The sequence below is a fragment of the Solanum verrucosum genome, unplaced genomic scaffold (assembly GCF_900185275.1).
Source record: "Solanum verrucosum unplaced genomic scaffold, falcon-dt-bn FXZP01000297.1, whole genome shotgun sequence".
In the NCBI taxonomy this organism is placed as follows: domain Eukaryota; kingdom Viridiplantae; phylum Streptophyta; class Magnoliopsida; order Solanales; family Solanaceae; genus Solanum; species Solanum verrucosum.
The window spans coordinates 1,406,964-1,428,278 of record NW_026020215.1 but is presented as its reverse complement, the minus strand read 5'-3'; the positions used below and the strand labels follow the sequence as shown (position 1 = coordinate 1,428,278).

At 35.1% G+C, this 21,315-nt stretch overlaps 1 protein-coding gene and 1 pseudogene across 4 annotated transcripts in view; both read right to left on the bottom strand.

Moving 5' to 3' along the window:
• The window catches only part of LOC125830655 (peptidyl-prolyl cis-trans isomerase FKBP15-1-like), a 1,183,135-nt gene that overhangs the window by 266,945 nt on the left and 894,875 nt on the right, over positions 1-21,315 (bottom strand). The gene's annotated exons all lie outside the window — the stretch shown is intronic.
• LOC125830672 (receptor-like protein kinase FERONIA) lies at positions 19,219-20,301 on the bottom strand (annotated as a pseudogene).

Sequence of the window (21,315 nt, the reverse complement as noted above, 5' to 3'; positions counted from 1 at the left end):
TTTATACACATGTTGTACAAAAGCTTCGTTCGTTACTTCTCGTGTTATTCTAACAGCTAAAAATGATTTTGTTGATGAAATAAATGACATGTTGATCTCTAATTTCCAAACACTGAAAAAGTGTATATTGCTATAGATGAAACTATTGATCCAAAGGATTAAAGTGAATATGAAGATTTCTTACACACTTAAAATCCTACTAGTTTACCTCCATACAAATTAACTTTGAAGAAAAATTGTCCTATTATGTTACTAAGAAATTTAAATCCTTGTGAAGGTTTATGAAATGAGACACACTTAATATGTAATGATTTTAAACCATATGTTATCAGTGCAACAATATCTAGCGGTGATTTTAAAAATACATATGTATTTATTCCACGAATACCACTCATGACTTCAGAAGATGAAAAATTGCCTCTTCATTTTAAAAGAACACAGTTTCCTGTACGACTATGTTTTGCCATGACTAAATAAAGCTCAAGGACAAACATTAGATTTTCTTGGTATATATTTACGCGAACTTGTCTTCTCTCATGGACAATTGTATGTTGCTTTATCAAGAGCCACAAGTTCTAACAGTGTCAAAGTATTAATTAGACCACCTATAATTGACGAAAATGATGATCATTCGACATATAATGTTGTCTATAATGAAATTATTGAAAAAAAAAATTCTTGAACTTTGTGCTATAATTTGCAATGGTAAATCTAATATACAACTGACTTATACTATATATATATTATTATTATTTTTTATTTATCTATATTATAATATTGCTTTCATTATACATTTGCCTTTAGTTTATCCTCTTATGATGTATTTTAATTGCAGATATTTCAACATGGCAGAAAGATATACCATCAATATGATCACTCCAACTACTAAAGATTGGACTTGTAAGGTCCAAGTTGTTGATAAAAGTCGACCAAGGGACAACAAAGATAAAACCACAAAATACCAAGTCTTAATTCCGCAAGATGAAGAGGTATTTATTTTTATTAATATATTATTGATTTTAAAAGCCTAAATTTAATTGAGTTAACTAAATAATCCATCATTTTATATTTTTACTTTAATAATATAAAAAATTGTAAGATAACTTTTAAATTTTACACAACTAATCAAACTTTTTACAAATTCTTTTACAGGAGAATCAAGTTCAAGCCACTATTTTCAGTACAGATATAACATATTTTGAAAACAAATTTGCTCCTTTCAAGACTTACTTGGTATCTGTTGCACATGTGAAAGAACCACCTCTTGGATACGAAAATACACTTAACAAATTCATTTGGACACTCGATAAAAACACCATTGTTGAACCACTGGAAGAGGTCAAACCTCCAGAGAATCCATTACCACCACCAACACGACTAGCTCTTACCACATTTGACACTTTTGAGTATCAATCCAAAGAATTTGAATTTGGTATTTATAAATTTATTTAATTATTATTATTCACATAAAATCTAATGATTAGTATAATAGAATAGTTCTCATGATCTAATTATTCTTTCTTTATTTTCGTTTAATGCAAGATGTACTTGCCATTGTCATTAATGGCAATCCTTCATCAAAGACTACAACTGGAAAACAAATTTAAGAGTTTATTGGCATGGACAAGTTGTAAGTATATATAGAATATGACTCTTGTCATTTATCTTCACATCTTATTACTTTTTTCGGTCTTCTCCTCTTCCTATGTCATCTCCTCTATTATATATTATTGTCGGCATACAAGCTTGCTATAAAAACACAATTAAGCAAAATATTTAAAAAATGTTAGGCTAACTAAGAGTTTCTCTTGTATTGTGTTGTGTACTCCCTTCAATAACCAATTGGTATGAGTTTCTCAATCTTATATGCTTAATATTGTTCAAATAGATGCTACCTTACATGATTAAAAGAATATATTTATTTTATTATGAAATTGTCACTCCCTGAGCCTATACCCTGGGCGGGACTCACACTCGAGAACCATTTCTGTCCCCAAGAGAACCCTTGGCCTGACTTACTACTCAACGGAAGACTTAAACACAAGAAAATAGTTTGAAATGATGAACTCATGAAATAAACTTAGAATGTCTTAAAAGAACATTCAACTAGCCAAGATGGCAACTCAAGTCTCAAAATAAAAGCCAATAAAAAAATAGTGACAAATGATCTAACTAATTATCTATCTATGAAGCCTCTAAATCTGGGAGGGGTGTCGGGACAAGACCCCTGATCATCCTTAAAATCGAAAACTACTAAAGCAATGTAAATAGGGATCCTCTGGAAAGCAAAGAGGCTCACCACAAGACTCTGAATGCTCAATTGGATCAACAAAGCACTGGATGTTGATCCTGATTACCTATATCTGCATCATAATAATGATGCAGGCCAAATGGCATCAGTACATTAAATGTATGAGCATGCGAGGGGAATACTAAAACAAGACATAAGCTTGAAAAGGGAACTAAAAGAACAAACCTGGTCTCAACTCAACTCGAGTAAACTGAACTCATTTCAATATAAAGTAGTACAAGTTGTGCAATAAAGAAAAAGTTTTTTAAAACATGAATATCAACTCTGTGTATTTAGAAATACAATAGTAATATCTGTATGTATGCAATGATACAATGTAAACGCTGAATGAATATGTAACACCCCAAAAATAAGTAGACTAAAATAGGCTAAGTGTGAGGGTTAGAGCCAAAGAAGAGGACTAGGGTAGTCCACTCTTACATGGACACTGCCTCACCTTCCACGACAACCACCACGGCTCGTGGTGTGTCTCGTGGTGGGCTAGGCAGTGGCTAAACAAAGGCTACCCAAAAAATCCCCCTTCACATGAGCCACTTCACGGCTAGTGGTGATGACCACGGCTCGTGGGAAGGCTCGTGGTTGTGCCTTAGATTTTTTAAGGGTTAATGGGAAGGTTGCCTAGCTACTGTATCCTGACCACAAGAGGCACCACGGCTCATGGTAGGCACCACGACTCGTGGAGCCTCACGTGAAGGGCTTTTCATTAGACTTAGAGTGTAGGGTAAACTTCAAATGATCATATCTCTTAGTTCAAAATGAATTAAGTGGGCCATGATTTATAGAATTAAAGGTCTTTGAGTCCTCTTTCCAACGCCACCGAGTTTTCCCAATTCCGATCTCGGAGTAAAATGTTATCCTCGAAATAGTGAAGTACTGTCAGGCTGAAAATTTTTCACGAGCCATTTGACGGGCCGTTGTGATGATGACGATCCGTGAAGGCTTCAGTCATACCATTTCGGCAGATTCCAGAAAGTAAGTTCTTGGGTCTTTTCCCAATTGTTTTAACTCAAAGTTATGTAGTTTTGCCCAAGCCTAGGACCCCTATTTAAGTCATTTTAGCCATAAAACTCACCCAATTAAGTCATTTATTCCAAAACCCAACTTAAATGGGTATATTTTATATTACTTTTAAATATATATAAGTAATTTTTAGTCATTAAATACCCAATCAAAATCATTTTCACAAAGACCCAAATCAAAATTAAAAGTTCATCTTCCTCACAAATTTCTCTCTCTAAAAACTCAAGAAGAAGAAGAGTAAAATTGAAGCTTGGGCTTGAAGAAAGCAAGGGTTTTTTCATAAAATTCTTCAAGGATTCATCATCAAGGTATGGTAGTTTTCATCTTTGGATAGATTCCACCCAAAGAGCCCCTTCAAAACTTGATTTCAAAACTTCCAATTTCCCCAATTTCAAAGGTTTTGTTCGAAATTCATGGGTTCAATTTAAAAGTGATTTCAATGGTTGAATTATGTTGGGTTATGATTAAATTGATGATTTATGGTTGAATTTTGGTGAAATTCCACCAAGAACCCATGGATCCCCTCTATTGCTAAAATTGTGATCTTAATTGAATTCATTGATTTTAGAAGCATGTAAATGGGTCTTGTATGAATTAATTGAATTGTATTATTACCCATATCTAATGTAGAAATTCTAGATGTTGGGTTAAATGTGATTCATTATTCTTAATGGGTAAATTATGAGAATTTGTACATGAACATGAGAATTATGCATGTGCTTCAAGATTTATGTTGAGAATGAAGAATCCATGATTATAGTGTAATTACATGATTTTAGTATGATTATACATCTACTCTTGGTTAACCTAAGATTCCAGGGTGAAATTAGTATAGTCTAAGTGTTATGTCATGAAAGAGGCAAATTGAGGGTTTGGATGTGATCTTCTAAGATTGATGAACTTCTTTATGAATTGCTTGAGATTAGAACACCTAGATACGAATTTCTTAAAAGTAAAGCTTCTAGATATGAATTGATTAGATTAGGTCTTATATGATGGAACATGGTTGAGTGGTAGTGTGATTGAGTTTATATGATGCAATATGACTATAATTGATTACGAATGAAGCACGTGGTTAGATTAACTTGAGAATTATATATACATGATGAACATGTGAGGCATTGCTTGAGAGTAAGATTTGTAGCATGAAGATGACCTCTAGGGCATTAAGGGTAAAATCTAAAATGAATAAGCTAAGGATGTTAAGGCTTAAGAAGGAAGGAATTATGTATGGTTAAATTGTATATGACATTATTGTGGAAGGACTTGACCCACATGACCTATAATATGAACACATGAGTTTATGCATGAAATAAATGATTTACTTGAGTTATGATTATATCTATGTCTCATGTAGTGAATGCTAGATGTGTTGACTTAATATGATCTTTGAATGCAAGTTATGAGGGGAATGCATGATTATGATATTATGTGCATGTTTTACGAACACTTTGAGACTGAAGTGTTTATGAGGATAATGTTGTTGTTGTGTCATTGAAAGGATAATCACACACACACCCCCATGCATGAACATGACTATGAGGTGAGTAAGGTATTGATTGAGTTATTGAATCATGATATTTCCCTTATCTAATGTAGTAATTCTAGATGTATTGGTTGAGTTTGATTCATAGCCCTTGGATGGAAAATTATGAGGGTTTGTACAACTTGATAAGAATTGTGTATGAGCTCATGATTCACTTAGAAAGTGAAGATCCTATGACTATGGTGTAATTGTGGTATTGATTGGAAAGGTCATTCTCCCATATACCTTTACACAATACGATGCATGAATTATGTATGACTATAATGATCTTGTTGTGTTGAATGAAAGGCTATTCTCATGAAAACACTATGAACATGATGTGAAAGGTTTACTCACATATTGATGATTTGAAGGTTGAAAGGCCATTCTCACATATTGAATCTATGAGTTATGTCATGATATCACGTTGGATTGATTGTTAGTGCATTCTTCCATAAACATGAACTTAAGTAAAGACTTAACATAAACTTAAGGGGAATTATGCTTAGCACCGAGAAGATATAAAAATTAGATGGAAGCTTCACGCCAGTTAGTTCGGCTTCCCAATGGGTTCATTCACGCTAATTAGTCTAGGTTCCCAAAATAGTTATCTCATGAGATGGAAACCTTCACATCTGTTAGTCCGGGTTTCTAGTAGCAATCTCCCTATTCCGTAACTATGTGCCCACATAGGTCTTTAGCTAATGGATCCACCTAAAAGTTAATACATGAGTTCTACCTTAGGCAAGTAGGACACATCTTTTCGGTGTGGGGGCAAGACACTGAATTCCATGTAGCTCAACATGGTCTATGTCGGTTACAGCTATTTCCCTCCATGAACAAGAACAAGAACATGAGTTATGTACTATGGTTCCTCAAGGGGTTCTACTTAGTATGAATTGGGGTTTGGGAATTCATTCGTGCATTGCACAAGTATTCTTTGAGAGTGAGCATGGTATTTTTTTCTTATGACATGATTATTATGAGTTAATGCATGCTTGATATGAATTATGAAAATGAACATGAACTATACTTATGACTTCTTAAGGAGTTCGACTTATTGTGAATGAGGGTATGGGACTTCACGTATGCATTGCACAAGTAGGCTTTGAAAGGGGTTATGGTATGGTTTCCTTATGCTATGAATATATATATATATATATATATATATATATATATATATGAATTTATGCATGTATGATATAGATTGTTGCTAAGAGTGGCTTTTCTTGTTATAAGCTATGAACATGAATGTTTTCTTGTCTATGATTATTGGCTATGGATGAGATCAAAGTGTGATAAGTATGAACATGGTGGCCTAAAAGTGGTACTTAGTGTCGATAGGATTATGGGATCATATATATGCATTGCACAAGTATAACCTAGGGTTACTTATGTGATGGTTCTATTATGATGAGATGATCTTGATATTTAATTATGTATGTGAACTATGTCTTATGATGATTGGTGTATGCATTATGTTGGAGACAATGTTTGTGAGTATGTTGATATCCTTTATGCTATGATGAATGGTACATGAGTTGTCTTATGGGTTACATTCCCCAACTATTTCAAAGATGATGTTTCAAAATTGGCATATAGCTTGGTTTCAACTAAAATGTCCCTTTTAGCATGTTTTAAGGATTTTTATGCATGACTATCATACTTGGTACATTTTCGTGCTAACCCATATTTGTTCTACATTTTTTACAAAATGTAGGGTTTGGAGACTTGAGTTCTATTCTTGGAAGATAGGTTTCTAAGAGCAAGGAGTTGAAGATTTGGTGAGTCCTTATAGCTTCGAGGACAAACCCACTATTCCCTTTAGGTCCTTTCTTATGTTTTAGACTTTTGTAAGGGTCATGTCCCTAAGAATGTATTCGAGTGTTATTGATGGTTTGAGGCATAGTGTTGTAAACTCCCTCTTGTATTTATAAAAGACTTCGATTGTAAAGAAAAGTTTTAAATTCCGCACTTTCTCCCTATGTTCTTATGTTATGATATGCTATGAGGCTTGTATTAGGTTTTTCGGAGTCTTGTTCGCCGTGTCACATCTAGGGGGTAGCCTTGGGTCGTGACAAACATGGTATCAGAGCACAAGATTTTGGGATGGTTTTAGGATGTCTCAAACCACATCTAGTAGAGTCTAGTTCATTGTGTGTAGCGCGCCACATTTATGAATAAGAAGCTATTGGATGTTAGAAAAATCTCACTTCTTCATTCTTCAAGTCGTGCCATAGAGTTTAACTCTATAAGGTCTCTCTCATATTCTTTATCCGATGGTCTTTAGAATATGACCACTTGAAGGGCTCATGCTACAAGGATCGAGGGAGAGAAAGGTTAGTGGTAATGTCAATTATGGCTATATGACTAGATGAGTCTTGATATGATAGAATTAGATGATGTCCTTTGGTATAAATGGGTTGCTTTAGGGTTATGTGTTTTGTTAGAAGATTTGATGAATGGTGTTGTTTAAGTGATGCCTAGAGATGCTGAGTGAGTAGACTCATTTAAAAGAGGATAGAAGTTTAATTCTCCATGGTTTAGAATCACCTTGTGTGATGGATGTGAAAAGTTGAGTAATAACTTGCTCCGACTTTAGAAGTTGAAAGAAATTGTGCTTAGAAAAGTCCGTGTAGGTTTACTCCCAAGGGGGAGATAATGTGCTTAGATAGCAAGGTCGTTGAGTGTTCTAGATGTTTATAATTTGGATTGGCTTGAAATTCTGACGTTAAGAGGTGTAGTGAATTTGAGAAGTTTAGTCCTGGTTTGGTAGGCTCATATGAGACTTTGAGTGGTCTTGGTAAGGTTGCTTGTGAGCTAGAGTTGCTTAATAAGAACCTCTCTAAATTAGAAGTACCGATTGGGATCTTAGACCGGCAAGTTAAGAAATAGAAAAGTAAGGAAGTGCTTCCATGATAATGTAGAGGAGTGGTTTTAGTAAGGGTTTTAGTTGAGGGTGCTACTTGGGAGGCTAAGGGCCAATGAGATGTCTCGATATCCTTATATTCCCTTATATTCCTCCTCTAGCTTAAGATGATAAGTCCTCCTTGACTCGTTTCATGATTGTGGAGTCTTGGATGTTATATGTGTCCCATAATTTTCTTGTCTCATAGAGTTACTCTTGTTAACCTTGGTAAGGTTTGGATGCATGGTTGTTAGACCTCTATTGTTTTTAGAACCCGGTAAGGTTATTATGAATGTTGGTCATGCTTTGGGATTGTTTGAAAGAATTAGTATTTGAGGTCTTAGTAAGGGGTTTACTCCCAATGGGGAGATGATATGCTTAGATAGCAAGATTGATTGAGAGTCCCGATATCCTCATCCTTTTATTCTATTCCTATTCTAGCTTGAGACCAAGAGTTCCTTTTTGGGCTTGTTTTATGTTTTGGAGTCATGTGTGATCTCCTTATGTTATGCTTGTTCTTGAGAGAATTCTTGTTTTGTATAAAATGAGTTTTCATGATTTACATGTTCCTCATGTTGTTGTACATTTTAGTATGATGATGGCATATTTGACTTCATGAGATGATTTGATGAACATGCTTTGTTATGCTTTTGATGAAATGGCATATTAGCTCCATAATGTTGTGTTGAGCTTGCTTTTTGTTGGAGGAGGTAGTCCCTTCTATGATTATGTGATAGATTATGTTTAGAAGAGTTTGTATAGGCTTACTTCCAAAGGGGAGATGATGTGCCCAGATAGCAAGGTTGTTATGTGTTTATGTGTTGCCATGACTACATTATCTAATGCATGTTCATGAAAACTTGTGTTTTGAAAGAAAATGAGTTTACGTGAATTGTTTTCCTCATGAGTTGTCTATTGTACTTCATGAGAAGAATATGTGAGCATGCTTTAGTTTGGAGTTGAGAGATTCCTCCTTGAATAAAATGATTTTTGAGAGTAAATTGCATATGAGCTCCATGAGAGTATGTTGAGCATGTTATGACTAGGAGATGGTAGTTCCTCCTTGAACATGACTAGTTATGAGAAGTTCATGCATATTGGGTTGATAGATGTAGTTCCTACTTTTTTTTGTTGCATTGATCATATTTAGCTTGGAGTTGAAGTTTTCCTCCTTAGTTTTGTGCATTGTTATGATGTTTCATGCATGATGGGCTGCTAGTCTTGAGTCTTTACTTCTATAAAGTGTCTAAAGTGTCATTCGAGGATGAATATTCCCAAGGGGGAGATATTGTAACACCTCGGAAACTAGTAGACTAAACTAGGGGTAAGTGTGAGGGTTAAAGCCAAGGAAGAGGACTAGGGCAGTCCACTCTTACATGGACACTGCCTCACTTTCCACGGCCACCACCACGGCTCGTGGTGGGCTAGGTAGTGGCTAAACAAAGGCTGCCAAAAACAGCCCCCTTCACACGAGCCACTTCACGGCTCGTGGTGATGACCACGGCTCGTGGCAAGGCTCGTGGTGGTGCCTTAGATTTTTTAGGGGTTAATGGGAAGGTTGCCAAGCTATTGTATCATGACCACGAGAGGCACCACGGCTCGTGGAGCCTCACGTGAAGGGCTTTTCATTAGACTTAATGTGTAGGGTAAACTTCAAATATTCGTATCTATTATCTCAAAACGAATTATGTGGACCATGACCAATATAATTAAAGGTCTCTGAGTCCTCTTTCCAATGCCACCGAGTTTGTCCAATTCTGATCTCGGGGTAAAAAGTTATCCCCGAATAGTGAAGTACTGTTAGGCTGAAAATTTTCCATGACCCGTTTGACGGGCCGTGGTGATGATGACGATCCGTGAAGGCTTCAGTCATGCCATTTCGACAGTTTCCAGTAAGTAACTTCTTAGGTCTTTTCCCAATTGTTTTAACTCAAAGTTATGTCGTTTTGCCCAAGCCTAGGACCCCTATATAAGTCATTTTAACCACAAAACTCACCCAATTAAGTCATTTATTCCAAAATCCAAATTAAATGGATATATTTTATATTACTTTTAAATAAATATATAAGGTATTTTTAGTCATTAAATACCTAATCAAAATCATTTTCACAAAGACCCAAATCAAAATCAAAAGTTCATCTTCCTCACAAAATTTCTCTCTCTAAAAACTCAAGAAGAAGAGGAGTAAAATTGAAGCTTGGGCTTGAAGAAAGCAAGGGTTTTTCATCAAATTCTTCAAGGATTCATCATTAAGGTATGGTAGTTCTCATCTTTGGGTAGATTCCACCCAAAGAGCCCCTTCAAAACTTGATTTCAAAACTTCCAATTTCCCCAATTTCAAGGGTTTTGTTCAAAAATCACGGGTTCAATTTAAAAGTGATTTCAATGGTTAAATTATGTTGGGTTATGATTAAATTGATGGTTTATGGTTGAATTTTGGTGAAATTTCCGCAAGAACCCATTGATCCCCTCTATTGCTAAAATTGTGATCTTAATTGAATTTATTGATTTTAGAAGCATGTAAATGGGTCTTGTACGAATTAATTGAATTGATAGAATTGTATTATTACCTATATCTAATGTAGAAATTCTAGATGTTGGGTCGAATGTGATTCATGATTCTTAATGGGTAAATTATGAGAATTTGTATATGAACATGAGAATTATGCATGTGTTTCAAGATATATGTTGAGAATGAAGATTCTATCATTATAGTGTAATTACATGATTTTAGTATGCTTATACATGAACTCTTTATTAACCTAAGATTCTAGGGTGAAATTGATATAGTCTAAGTGTTATGTCATGAAAGAGGCAAATTGAGGGTTTGGGTGTGATCTTCTAAGATTGATGAACTTCTTTATGAATTGCTTAAGATTAGAACACCTAGATACGAATTTCTTAAAAGTAAAGCTTCTAGACATGAATTGATTAGATTAGGTCTTATATGATGGAACAAGGTTGAGTGGTATTGCGATTGAGTTTATATTATGATATATGAATATAATTGATTAAAAATGAAGCATGTAGTTAGATTACCTTGAGAATTAGGTATACATGATGAACATGTGAGGCATTGCTTGAGAGTAAGGCTTGTAGCATGAAGATGACCTCTAGGGCTATAAGGGTAAAAGCTAAAATGAATAAGCTAAGGATGTTAAAGGTTAAGAAGGAAGCTATTATGTATGGTTAAATTGTATATGACGTTATTGTGGAAGGACTTGACCCACATAACCTATAATATGAACACATTAGTTTATGCATGAAATCAATAATTTATTTGAGTTATGATATATGTCTCATGTAGTGAATGCTAGATGTGTTCACTTAATATAATTTTTTAATGCAAGTTATGAGGGGTATGCATAATTATGATATTATGTGAATGTTTTATGAACACTTTGAGAGTGAAGTGTCTATGAGGATAATGGTGTTGTTGTGTCATTGAAAGGATAATCTCACACACATACCCCATTCATGAACATGAATATGATGTGACTAAGGTGTTGACTAAGTTATTGAATCATGATGTTTCCCTTATCTAATGTAGTAATTCTAGATGTATCGGTTGAGTTTGATTCATACCCCTTGGAGGGAAAATTATGAGGGTTTGTACATGTTGATAATAATTGTGTATGAGCTCATGATTTACTTAGAAAGTGAAGATCCTATGACTACGGTGTAATTGTGGTATTGATTGGAAAAGTCATTCTCCCCTATACCTTTACACATTATGATGCATGAATTAATGACTATGATGATCTTGTTGTGTTGAATGAAAGACTATTCTCAAGAACACACTATGAACATAATGTGAAAGGTTTACTCACATATTGATGATTTGAAGGTTGAAAGGTCATTCTCACCTATTGAATCTATGAGTTATGTCATGATATAATGTTGGATTGATTGTTAGTGCATTCTTCCATAAACATGAACATAAGTAAAGACTTAACATGAACTTAAAGGGAATTATGCTTAGCACCGAGAGGATATGAAAATGAGATTGAAGCTTCATGCTAGTTAGTTTGGCTTCCCAATGGGTTCCTTCACGCTAGTTAGTCTGGGTTCCCAAAATAGTTATCTCATGAGATAGAAACCTTCACGTCAGTTAGTCCGAGTTTCTAGTGGCAATCTCCCTATCCCATAACTATGTGCCCACATAGGTCTTTAGCTAGTGGATCCACTTAAAAGCTAATACATGAGTTCTACCTTAGGCAAGTAGGACACCTCTTTTCGGTGTGGGGGCAAGACACTGGATTCCATGGAACTCAATATGGTCTACGTCGGTTAAGGTTATTTCCCTCCATGAACAAGAACAAGAACATGAGTTATGTACTATGGTTCCTCAAGGGGTTCTACTTAGTATGAATTGGGGTATGGGACTTCATTCATGCATTGCACAAGTAGGCTTCGAGAGTGTGCATAGTATATTTCTCTTACGACACGATGATTAAAAGTTAGTGCATGCTTGATATGAATTATGAACATGAACATGAGCTATACTTATGACTTCTTAAGGAATATGACTTAGTGTGAGTGGGATATGGGACTTCACTTATGCATTGCACAAGTAGATTTTGAAAGGAGTTATGGTGTGATTTCTTTATGCTATGAATATATATATATATATATATATATGAATCTATGCATGTATGATATGGATTGTTGCTAGGAGTGGCTTTCCTTGTTATAAGCTATGAACATGAATGTTTCCTTGTCTCTGATTATTGACTATGGATGAGATCAAAGCGTGATAAGTATGAGTGTGGTGGCCTAAAAGTGGTACTTAGTGTAGATAGGATTATAGGATCCTATCTATGCATTGCACAAGTATAAGCTAGGGTTACTTATGTGATGGTTCTATTATGATGAGATGATCTTGATATTTAATTATGTATGTGACCTATGTCTTATGATGAATGGTGTATGCATTATGTTGGAGACTATGTTTGTGATTATGTTGATATCCTTATGCTATGATGAATAGTACATGAGTTGTCTTGTGGGTTACATTCCCCAACTATTTCAAAGATGATGTTTCAAAATTGGCATACAACATGGTTTCAACTAAAATGTCCCTTTTAGCATATTTTAAGGATTTTTATGCATGACTATCATACTTGGTACATTTTCATTCTAACCCATATTTTTTCTACATTTTTTACAAAATGTAGGGTTTGGAGACTTGAGTTCTATTCTTGGAATATAGGTTTCTAAGGAGAAAGGAGTTGAAGATTTGGTGAGTCCTCATAGCTTCGACGACAAACCCACTATTCCCTTTAGGTCTTACCTTTATGTTTTAGACTTTTGTAAGGGTCGTGTCTCTAAGATTGTATTCAAGATTTATAGATAGTTTGAGACATAGTGTTGTAGACTCCCTCTTATTTTTATAAAAAAGACTTCGATTGTAAAGAAGTTTCAAATTTCTGTACTTTTTCCCTATGTTCATATGTTATGATATGCTATGAGGCATGTATGAGGCTATTGGGAGTCTTGTATGCCGTGTCACATCTTGGGGGTAGCCTTGGGTCGTGACAGTATTTAACAATACAATTAACTCTATGTATATAATAATACAAAATACTTTTGTGGGAGTTTCTCTAATCGACAATCATCACTTAAGAGCTATTGTGATGGTACAGTGTTTTGCCCCACGCTGCCAGGGTCGTCTTATGCCTTGTCGAGGGTATAGAACCTGACTACTAAGTGGATCCACTAGTCTATGCTAAAATTCACTAAGGAATCATCTAAAACGTATAACTCTTTAATACCCATGATGGCTACATGGTTTATAGGGGCTGAAAGTTGTCTGAACTCTCTCCCATATTGGTGCTTAATACTACTCCCAAAATATAATACTAGCTCTTATGTTTAAAAACATAACTTCTTTATTTGGTTTGAGATAATTGCTCAAAACTCAGCTCAAAGGCTATCTTGGAAATCAAAGTTTCCTCTCCTGCTTAATTGTCAAATCATTTACTCTTTACTGAAAACTAGCTCACAGACTCTTTGGAAATGTCTGTTTCCTTTCTTATTTAAATGTGAAAACATTTTACTCTTTAGGAATACATAGTCCTGATATACTCTTTCGAAGAAATGAACTTCAATATTTACTCTTCACTCAACTCAAAACTCGGGTCTTAAAACAAAGTTAAAACATTTGTAAAAGACTTTTGGAAGACTCTATGAACTTCTCCTGACTTGACTCATAACCTTCCTTGAATTGAATTATGGATTCAAGGATTGTGATTTGTGATAGGAAAGATATCATGATGCTTAGGAGTGTTTTTAGATAGTTCAACATGAGAAAATATCAAGAAATCACTGTCTAGAAGCATGTTTGTGACGTGGAGATACATTTAAATTTTTGGTCGCGAAATAAATTTTGAGGCAGAATGGTCTGTGACCACTCCGTGATGAGGAGAAAAATTCCCCAATCTTGAGGAACAGGTCCGCGACGCTAACCTGGTACCCAGATTCGCCCGATTTTTTCCTTCTTCATTTTCTAACCCCAATTCACCTAAACTCAGTTCTTTTTCTCAAATTCTCTTTAGATTCAGATACCCAATATATGTACACAAGAATCTAACTCAAAACAACTCTAACAATCGACCTTAAACTCTCAAGGACTCCTCAATCTCATTCCAAATTCAAGAACGAAAGCAATTCAAGAACACAACTCAAGAACATCAAAGTCTCAATCTTTTCAGACAAAAATCATATTGAAATAAACATGTTTGGCACGTGGATGAACGAACCCAACACTATGTGAACTCACATACCTCGTAGGATTGAATCCTTGGTGAAAACCACAACAAAAATCGCAAGAACTTGACGAATCTTTGAACTTTTCTTCTCCTTTCTCCTCTTGAGTTCTTTCTCCAAAAATCCTAGCGTGATTTGGTAAGGTGTAAACTGATCTAATTTTGTTTAGACCCCGATTAAACTTCTAAAAATGAATTAAATTAATTGGGCATGGAAAAGACCAAAATACCCTTTTAAAATCCGGTATTGACTTTCTTTATCTAGACAGCCCAACTTCAAATGGGCATATCTCCCTCATACAAACTCGAAATCAAACAAACTCAGCGGCGTTGGAAATATTTCCTACGATACCTTGTAGCACACCTAACTCATCCTGATATAGGAGTTATGGTCGTTTTAAATTAACCCAAAACTCATACTTAGCTTAAATTTGTCAAACTTTCCAAATTTGATTATTTCCAAAAATGGTTCCTTTCTAATTCTAAGTCTCTCTAGAAGAAGACTGGGCTCTATTGCCCCCATTACCGTTACCCTGCTTGTTCTTCAGACACTCTCGCATAAAATGACCATTTTGGCCACACTTAAAGCAACCAATGGAGCCATCACGGCACATCCCTGAGTGGTTCCTACCATACTTAGCACATGCAGGAGGCTTAGTACCCCCTTGTGCCATACTACCTTGAGAATAGGCAGGTTTAGCTCTAAAATTCTCACAATTGTACTCACTTTTGTTCTTTGGTGAAGGTGCACTAGCAGATGATGGAGCAGGTCCCTTTTGTTTTTGTTGGAAGGAAGACCGGTTCGCATTACTCTTCTACTGCTCGGACTCATTCCCTAATGTCTTTGCCCTCTTATTCTTAAACTTTTTTGTATCCCTCAGCTTGTCCTCCTCAACTTGTTACACATTGATCATTAGCCTTGTTATGTTCATATCCCCTATCAGCATAGCTGCCTTACCTTCCATGCTTGACAGGCGAGACAACCGAGCAACGAATAAACTCATCCTACTCCTCATGTCAGCAAACATCTCTGGAGCATAACGGGAAAGTTGTGTGAACGTCAGATTGTACTCATGGACACTCAAAGAATCATGCTTAAAAGTGAGGAACTTTTGTACCTTTGCTTCTCTCAGTTCTCAGGGAAGAAATGCCCCAAGAAGGCCTCCTCAAAACAAGCCCAACTCACAGGTGGTGCACCCTCAGCTCGGTTCTTCTTTCATTAATCAAACCAGATCCTAGTGACACCCTTCATTTGGTATGCAACTAGTTCCACCCTCTCAGATCAGCAACATGCATGATCTCAAAAACCTTTTAAAGCTCTTCAACAAAATTTTCTGGATCCTCAGTAACATTTGAACTAGTGAAGCTTGGAGGATTCATCCTTAAGAATTCACGGATCTTTTGAACTATCAGCCACTTCCTGTTGATTCTCTCTCTATCCAACTTGATTGGTCACATCTTGACTTAGCATCCGGATAGCTTCACGGAATTCAGCATTGGTGACCTCTCATTGGGTTTGCACTTCTGGTGCATTAGGTACCCGTTGTTCCTGTGATTCAACATTTCTTCTAGCAAGACGACCTTTGACAGCTCTTCATGGAGGCATGATCTGAACGACACGCGCAAGAACGAATTAGAAGAAACTTTTATAAAGATACACTCTATAACACGAAATGAGTATGAAAGAAGTGAGATAGTTCCTAAATGTTCCAGCCTCCTAATTATATATGTGGTGCGCTTCACACCGATAACTAGGACTCTACTGACACAGCTTTATAGACTCCCTAGGAATCTTGAACTCTGTGTTATGATACCAAGTTTGTCACACCCCGAGCCTACACCCTGGGCGAGATTGGCACTCGAGAACCATTGTTGGCCCCAAGCGAACCCTTGGCCTGGCGTACTACTCAGCGGAAGACTTAAACACAAGAAAATAGTATCAAATGATGAACTCATGAAATAAACTTAAAATGTCTTAAAAGAACATTCAGCTAGCCAAGATGGCAACTCAAGTCTCAAAACATAAGCCAATAACAAAATAGTGACAAATGATCTAACTAACTGTCTATCTATGAAGCCTCTAAAACTGGGAGGGATGTCGGGACAAGAACCTCGATCATCCTAACAACTGAAAACAATAAAGAAATGTAAATAGGGATCCTCTGGAAAGCAAGGAGGCTCACCACAAGACTCTTAATGCTCGAATGGATCAATGAAGCGCTGGATGCTGATCCTGATTACATGTATCTGCATCATAACAATGATGTAGGCCAAATGGCATCAGTACATTGAATGTAAGAGCATGCAAGGGGAATACTAAAACAAGACGTAAGCTTGAAAAGGGAACTGAAAGAACAAACCTGGTCTTAAATCAACTCGACTGAACTGAACTCATTTCAATATAAAGCACTACAAATAAGTGCAATATAAAGAAAAACTTTTAAAACATGAATATCAAATCTGTGTTTTTAGAAATACAATAGTAACTCCTCAATCTCATCCCAAATTCAAGAACCAAAGCAATTCAAAGACACAACTCAAGAACATCAAAGTCTCAATCTTTTAGGACAAAAATCATACTGAAATAAACATGTTTGGCGCATGGGTGAACGAACCCAACGCTATGTGAACTCACATACCTCGTAGGATTGAATCCTTGGTGAAAACCACACCCAAAATTGCAAGAACTTGACAAATATTTGAACTTTTCTTCTCCTTTCTCCTCTTGAGTTCTTTCTCCAAAAACCCTAGCTTGATTTGGTAAGGCGTAAAATGATCTAATTCGATTTAGACCCTAATTAAACTTCTAAAAATGAAATAAATTAATTGGACATGGAAAAGACCAAAATACCCCTTTAAAATCCGGTTTTGACTTTCCTTATCTAGACAGCCCAACTTCAAATGGACATATCTCCCTCATACGAACTCAAAATCGAGCAAACTCAGGGAGTTGGAAAGATAATTCAAAGATATCTTCTACGGAACTTTGTAGCACACCTAACTCTTTCTAAGCTAGGAGTTATGGTTGTTTAAAGTTGACCTAAAACTCATACTTAGCTTAACTTTGTAAAACTTTCCAAATTTGATTATTTCCAAAAATGGTTCTTTTCTAATTCTAAGTCTTTCTAGTAGCGGGGTGTTACAGAAACAATATGTTAAAAAAGGTAGTAATGATTGTGTCTACCTATAAGTTGACATCTTAATAGTATTTTTCTCCATAATAATGCAATCTGCAATTTTTAATACTATTAAGTTGCTTAGTAAGTAAAATTTTAAATGCATAAAAGAAAACATATATTGTTACTATTTGTATTTTTTGGAATGCACAAAGAAAATTGTTTATATACAATATATATATATATATATATATATATGATGACCAAAATATTCAACCAATAAGCTGACCATGAGATTATATATAAGTGAGAAAAGATTCTCCAATTGATGACCGAATTGAATGGTAACTATAGAAAAATCACATATTGTCAAGCAGGTAAATGTTATATGTTCAATATTTATTTACCTTAAAAGAGATAACTGTGGTAAGTACAACATATAGAGAACTCCAAAAAGCACACTTCTTTCCCATAGGTATTTTCTTTTTCTGCACTTTTAACCTGCTATTTTGAAATTCAGTTGATAAAGGTGATTTCAAAATCACTTGTTGAAACAAAGAATTGCCTCCCACACAGAGAGAACTGATTCAACTTTTATGTTCCAACACTGTTGAAGTTAGGGATCTATGTTCAATAAATACACTTGCCATTTCTCTTCCTCCACAAAGCCTACCAGATATAGGCAGAAGCTATTTTCCACCATTTCTTCTGGCTCTTACTTTCCCCCTTCTGATCTAGCCAGCTCATCAGGTTTGTTCTATGTTCATTTTATTACTATAAGGTGAATGAAGAGTGATTAACTCTTAACTACTGTTACTTGTCGGCATGTTTTGGTTAGAGCGAGTTCTTCACACAGTAGTATTGGCTAAACTGTAGGATATGTTCCTTCAATTTCATTCAGATCGGAGTAGATCAATATCTTGCAGCTAATATCTCCTTCTTATGTGAAAAAAGAAAGGTTCTTAATGGTTGATAGTGTTCTCTTTTTTCTTTTCCATTTTCGTAGTTGATGTATATACTTGTATTTAAGAAAGTGAGAGGTAAACTAGGTTGTTTGTGTACCAAATTTGTCGTGTGATGAATAAACTTTTTATGTATTACGAGTTTTTGACGAATAAACTGTCTGTATATTTTTTGCTGATGCTTTAACAAGTTGTTTTAGCGCATATTCTCAGACAAAACTGGCCATGATGGCCTAATAGACCTCCATACACCAACTCCATAATTGTTGAAAACTATATTAGTACACCACTTGTGGTTTGTTTGGCCATACTTACATTGGATCACCTCTCTCCACATTGTTTGATCTTCACCATTGTATCTCCAAAGTCATTTCATCAGTAAATCGGTAAGCGCAGTCCATCATGCTCTCTGCTTAGTTAAGAAGTTTTTGAACTAACAAGATGATATTCTTTGCCCTCTTTAGTACCCTTCCGTAAGAAGTCTCGACGTTGTGTGCTCCTCTGACTCTTTACCTTCTTCAGCAACCGTTAACAATTCTGTATGCATAGCATAAGCATCATTAGCTTTCTGTTCTGCCACCATTTTGGTTCATCGGGATCACTTTGCAACTAAAGGCAGTACTTAAGATTCCACAGCACTGAACCCATTGAAGGACGATCAGTTCCGTGATCAGACAAGCAACTCACTGATGTATGGATGAATTGCTTCAAACATTCTTGTATAATCTCCCCTTTAATATGTGGATCCATAAGTTCCGTGGTAGTATTTTTTTCCTATGGCATTGTAATGCCCAATTTGCTAGACTGACTTAGAGCTGGCCTTCCAGATACTACTTCAAATAGGACAACCCCAAAAGAGTAGACATCAGACTTTTCTGTCAGTTGCTGTCTTCTGAAATACTCTGGATCCAAGTATCCAAAACTTCCCTTTACCATTGTACTAACATGAGTTTATTGGAGATTAGGTCTTGTTTTCGATAGCCCAAAATCAGAAATCTTTTCCACTCATTTGTCATCCACCAAAATGTTTGTAGTTTCCACATCCCTATGGATGATAGTGTACCTTGCACTAGTGTGAAGATAGGGAAGACCTCTGGCTGCACCAATACAAATATCCAACCTTTGCTTCCATGATAAGGGTGGCTTGTTGTCCTTGTAAAGGTGTTCTCTCAATGTCCCATTAACCATGTAATCATAGACTAATATCATCTCATCATTCTCTTCACAAGCCCCAATCAGTGAGACTAAGTGTCTATGTGAATCTCAGTTTTCGATAACTTTAAATTCCTCTAAGGTACACTTATCTTAATTCAGTTAATTTTAGCAAGAAAAGTTCATATTAGATTAACTATCAGGATGTATTTACCATCACTTTGAATACCTGTAGTTCTTTGATAGATTAAAAAGTTCATCAATTTCGTTGTCCACCTGGATTCATTTCTTTGTTCATGGATCTTATATTTTGACTTTTATAGCACAAAAATGCTGCTATTTGTTGATAATAATCTGATTTGAATTTTATTATTTATAATATTTTTATAATATCACATATCTTCTATAACTTTATTTAATGTTTGAAAATATCCTTTGAATCATATGCAGGAAAAACCAACAAAACTGACACTTTGGGAGGATTTTATTGATCATGAGGGAGTTAAAACTTTTCAACCAACTTCATGATTACCCTATCATTCTTGCTAGGAGAATTGGGAAATCATCCTCAGGTAAAAGTGCAAATAAATATATATTTTTCTTTTGAAAAATATATTACATGATGAAACTAAAATCACATATTCAAATGCACGTAGGAATGTCGAATAGATTCGTTGGTTTGACAAGAAGATTCAATACAACAATTGAAATCAATCCTCCATATCCACAGGCTGCCGAGTTAAGGACGTGGTAATATACATTTTTATTTAATGCATCGAAAATCCAGAATATTTTGAGATATAACACACATCTTTAAATTTACAATCACAAAGTTTTAAAATTTCACTTTTATTTCTTTTTTCATAATCTTTCTACAAGACATATGTAATAAAATGAAGATAGTAGTATTCTTATTTGTTTTTTATAAATGTATGGATCGTAGACTTCTTTACAATCCTTTTTACAATTTTCAAAATGATACAAGTGTTTTGGATGAGCCAATATTAATCAATTTTCATAATTTTACTTGTTTATAGGATCAAAACAATTGAAACAAAGCTTGTTGCTTATAAGATGAAAAGTACAACTCCAATAGGCTTTATTATGTTGATTCCATTTGAGGATGAGGTTATATATATGGCTAACATCCAGGCACAACCTCCCGTAGGAATAACAAGTATATCATTCTATTTTTTTATATTTTTTATTTTACAGTAAAAAATAATATTTGGCATACTGAATTTGAAGGGACAAGTATTTAATGTTGAGGCTAAATTGTCCCTTGCAAGTAAGGATCAACGCTTTAGTGTGTTAGCATGCTCAAATTGTAAGCAATTGTTCACGAGATATAACGTGCTTAGGGAAATCTACTGCACAAGTTTTCACCGATCCACACATCTTATTCCTATGTATATTTGCTCTTCTACAAAATTAATAATAACTAATTAAGATTATTTATTTTGTTTTTCCAAAGAAATAAATGTTTTAACTAACCATTATTTTTTAAATTTGTCATTAATTATTAAAACATATGTCAATTTGACGTTACTATTA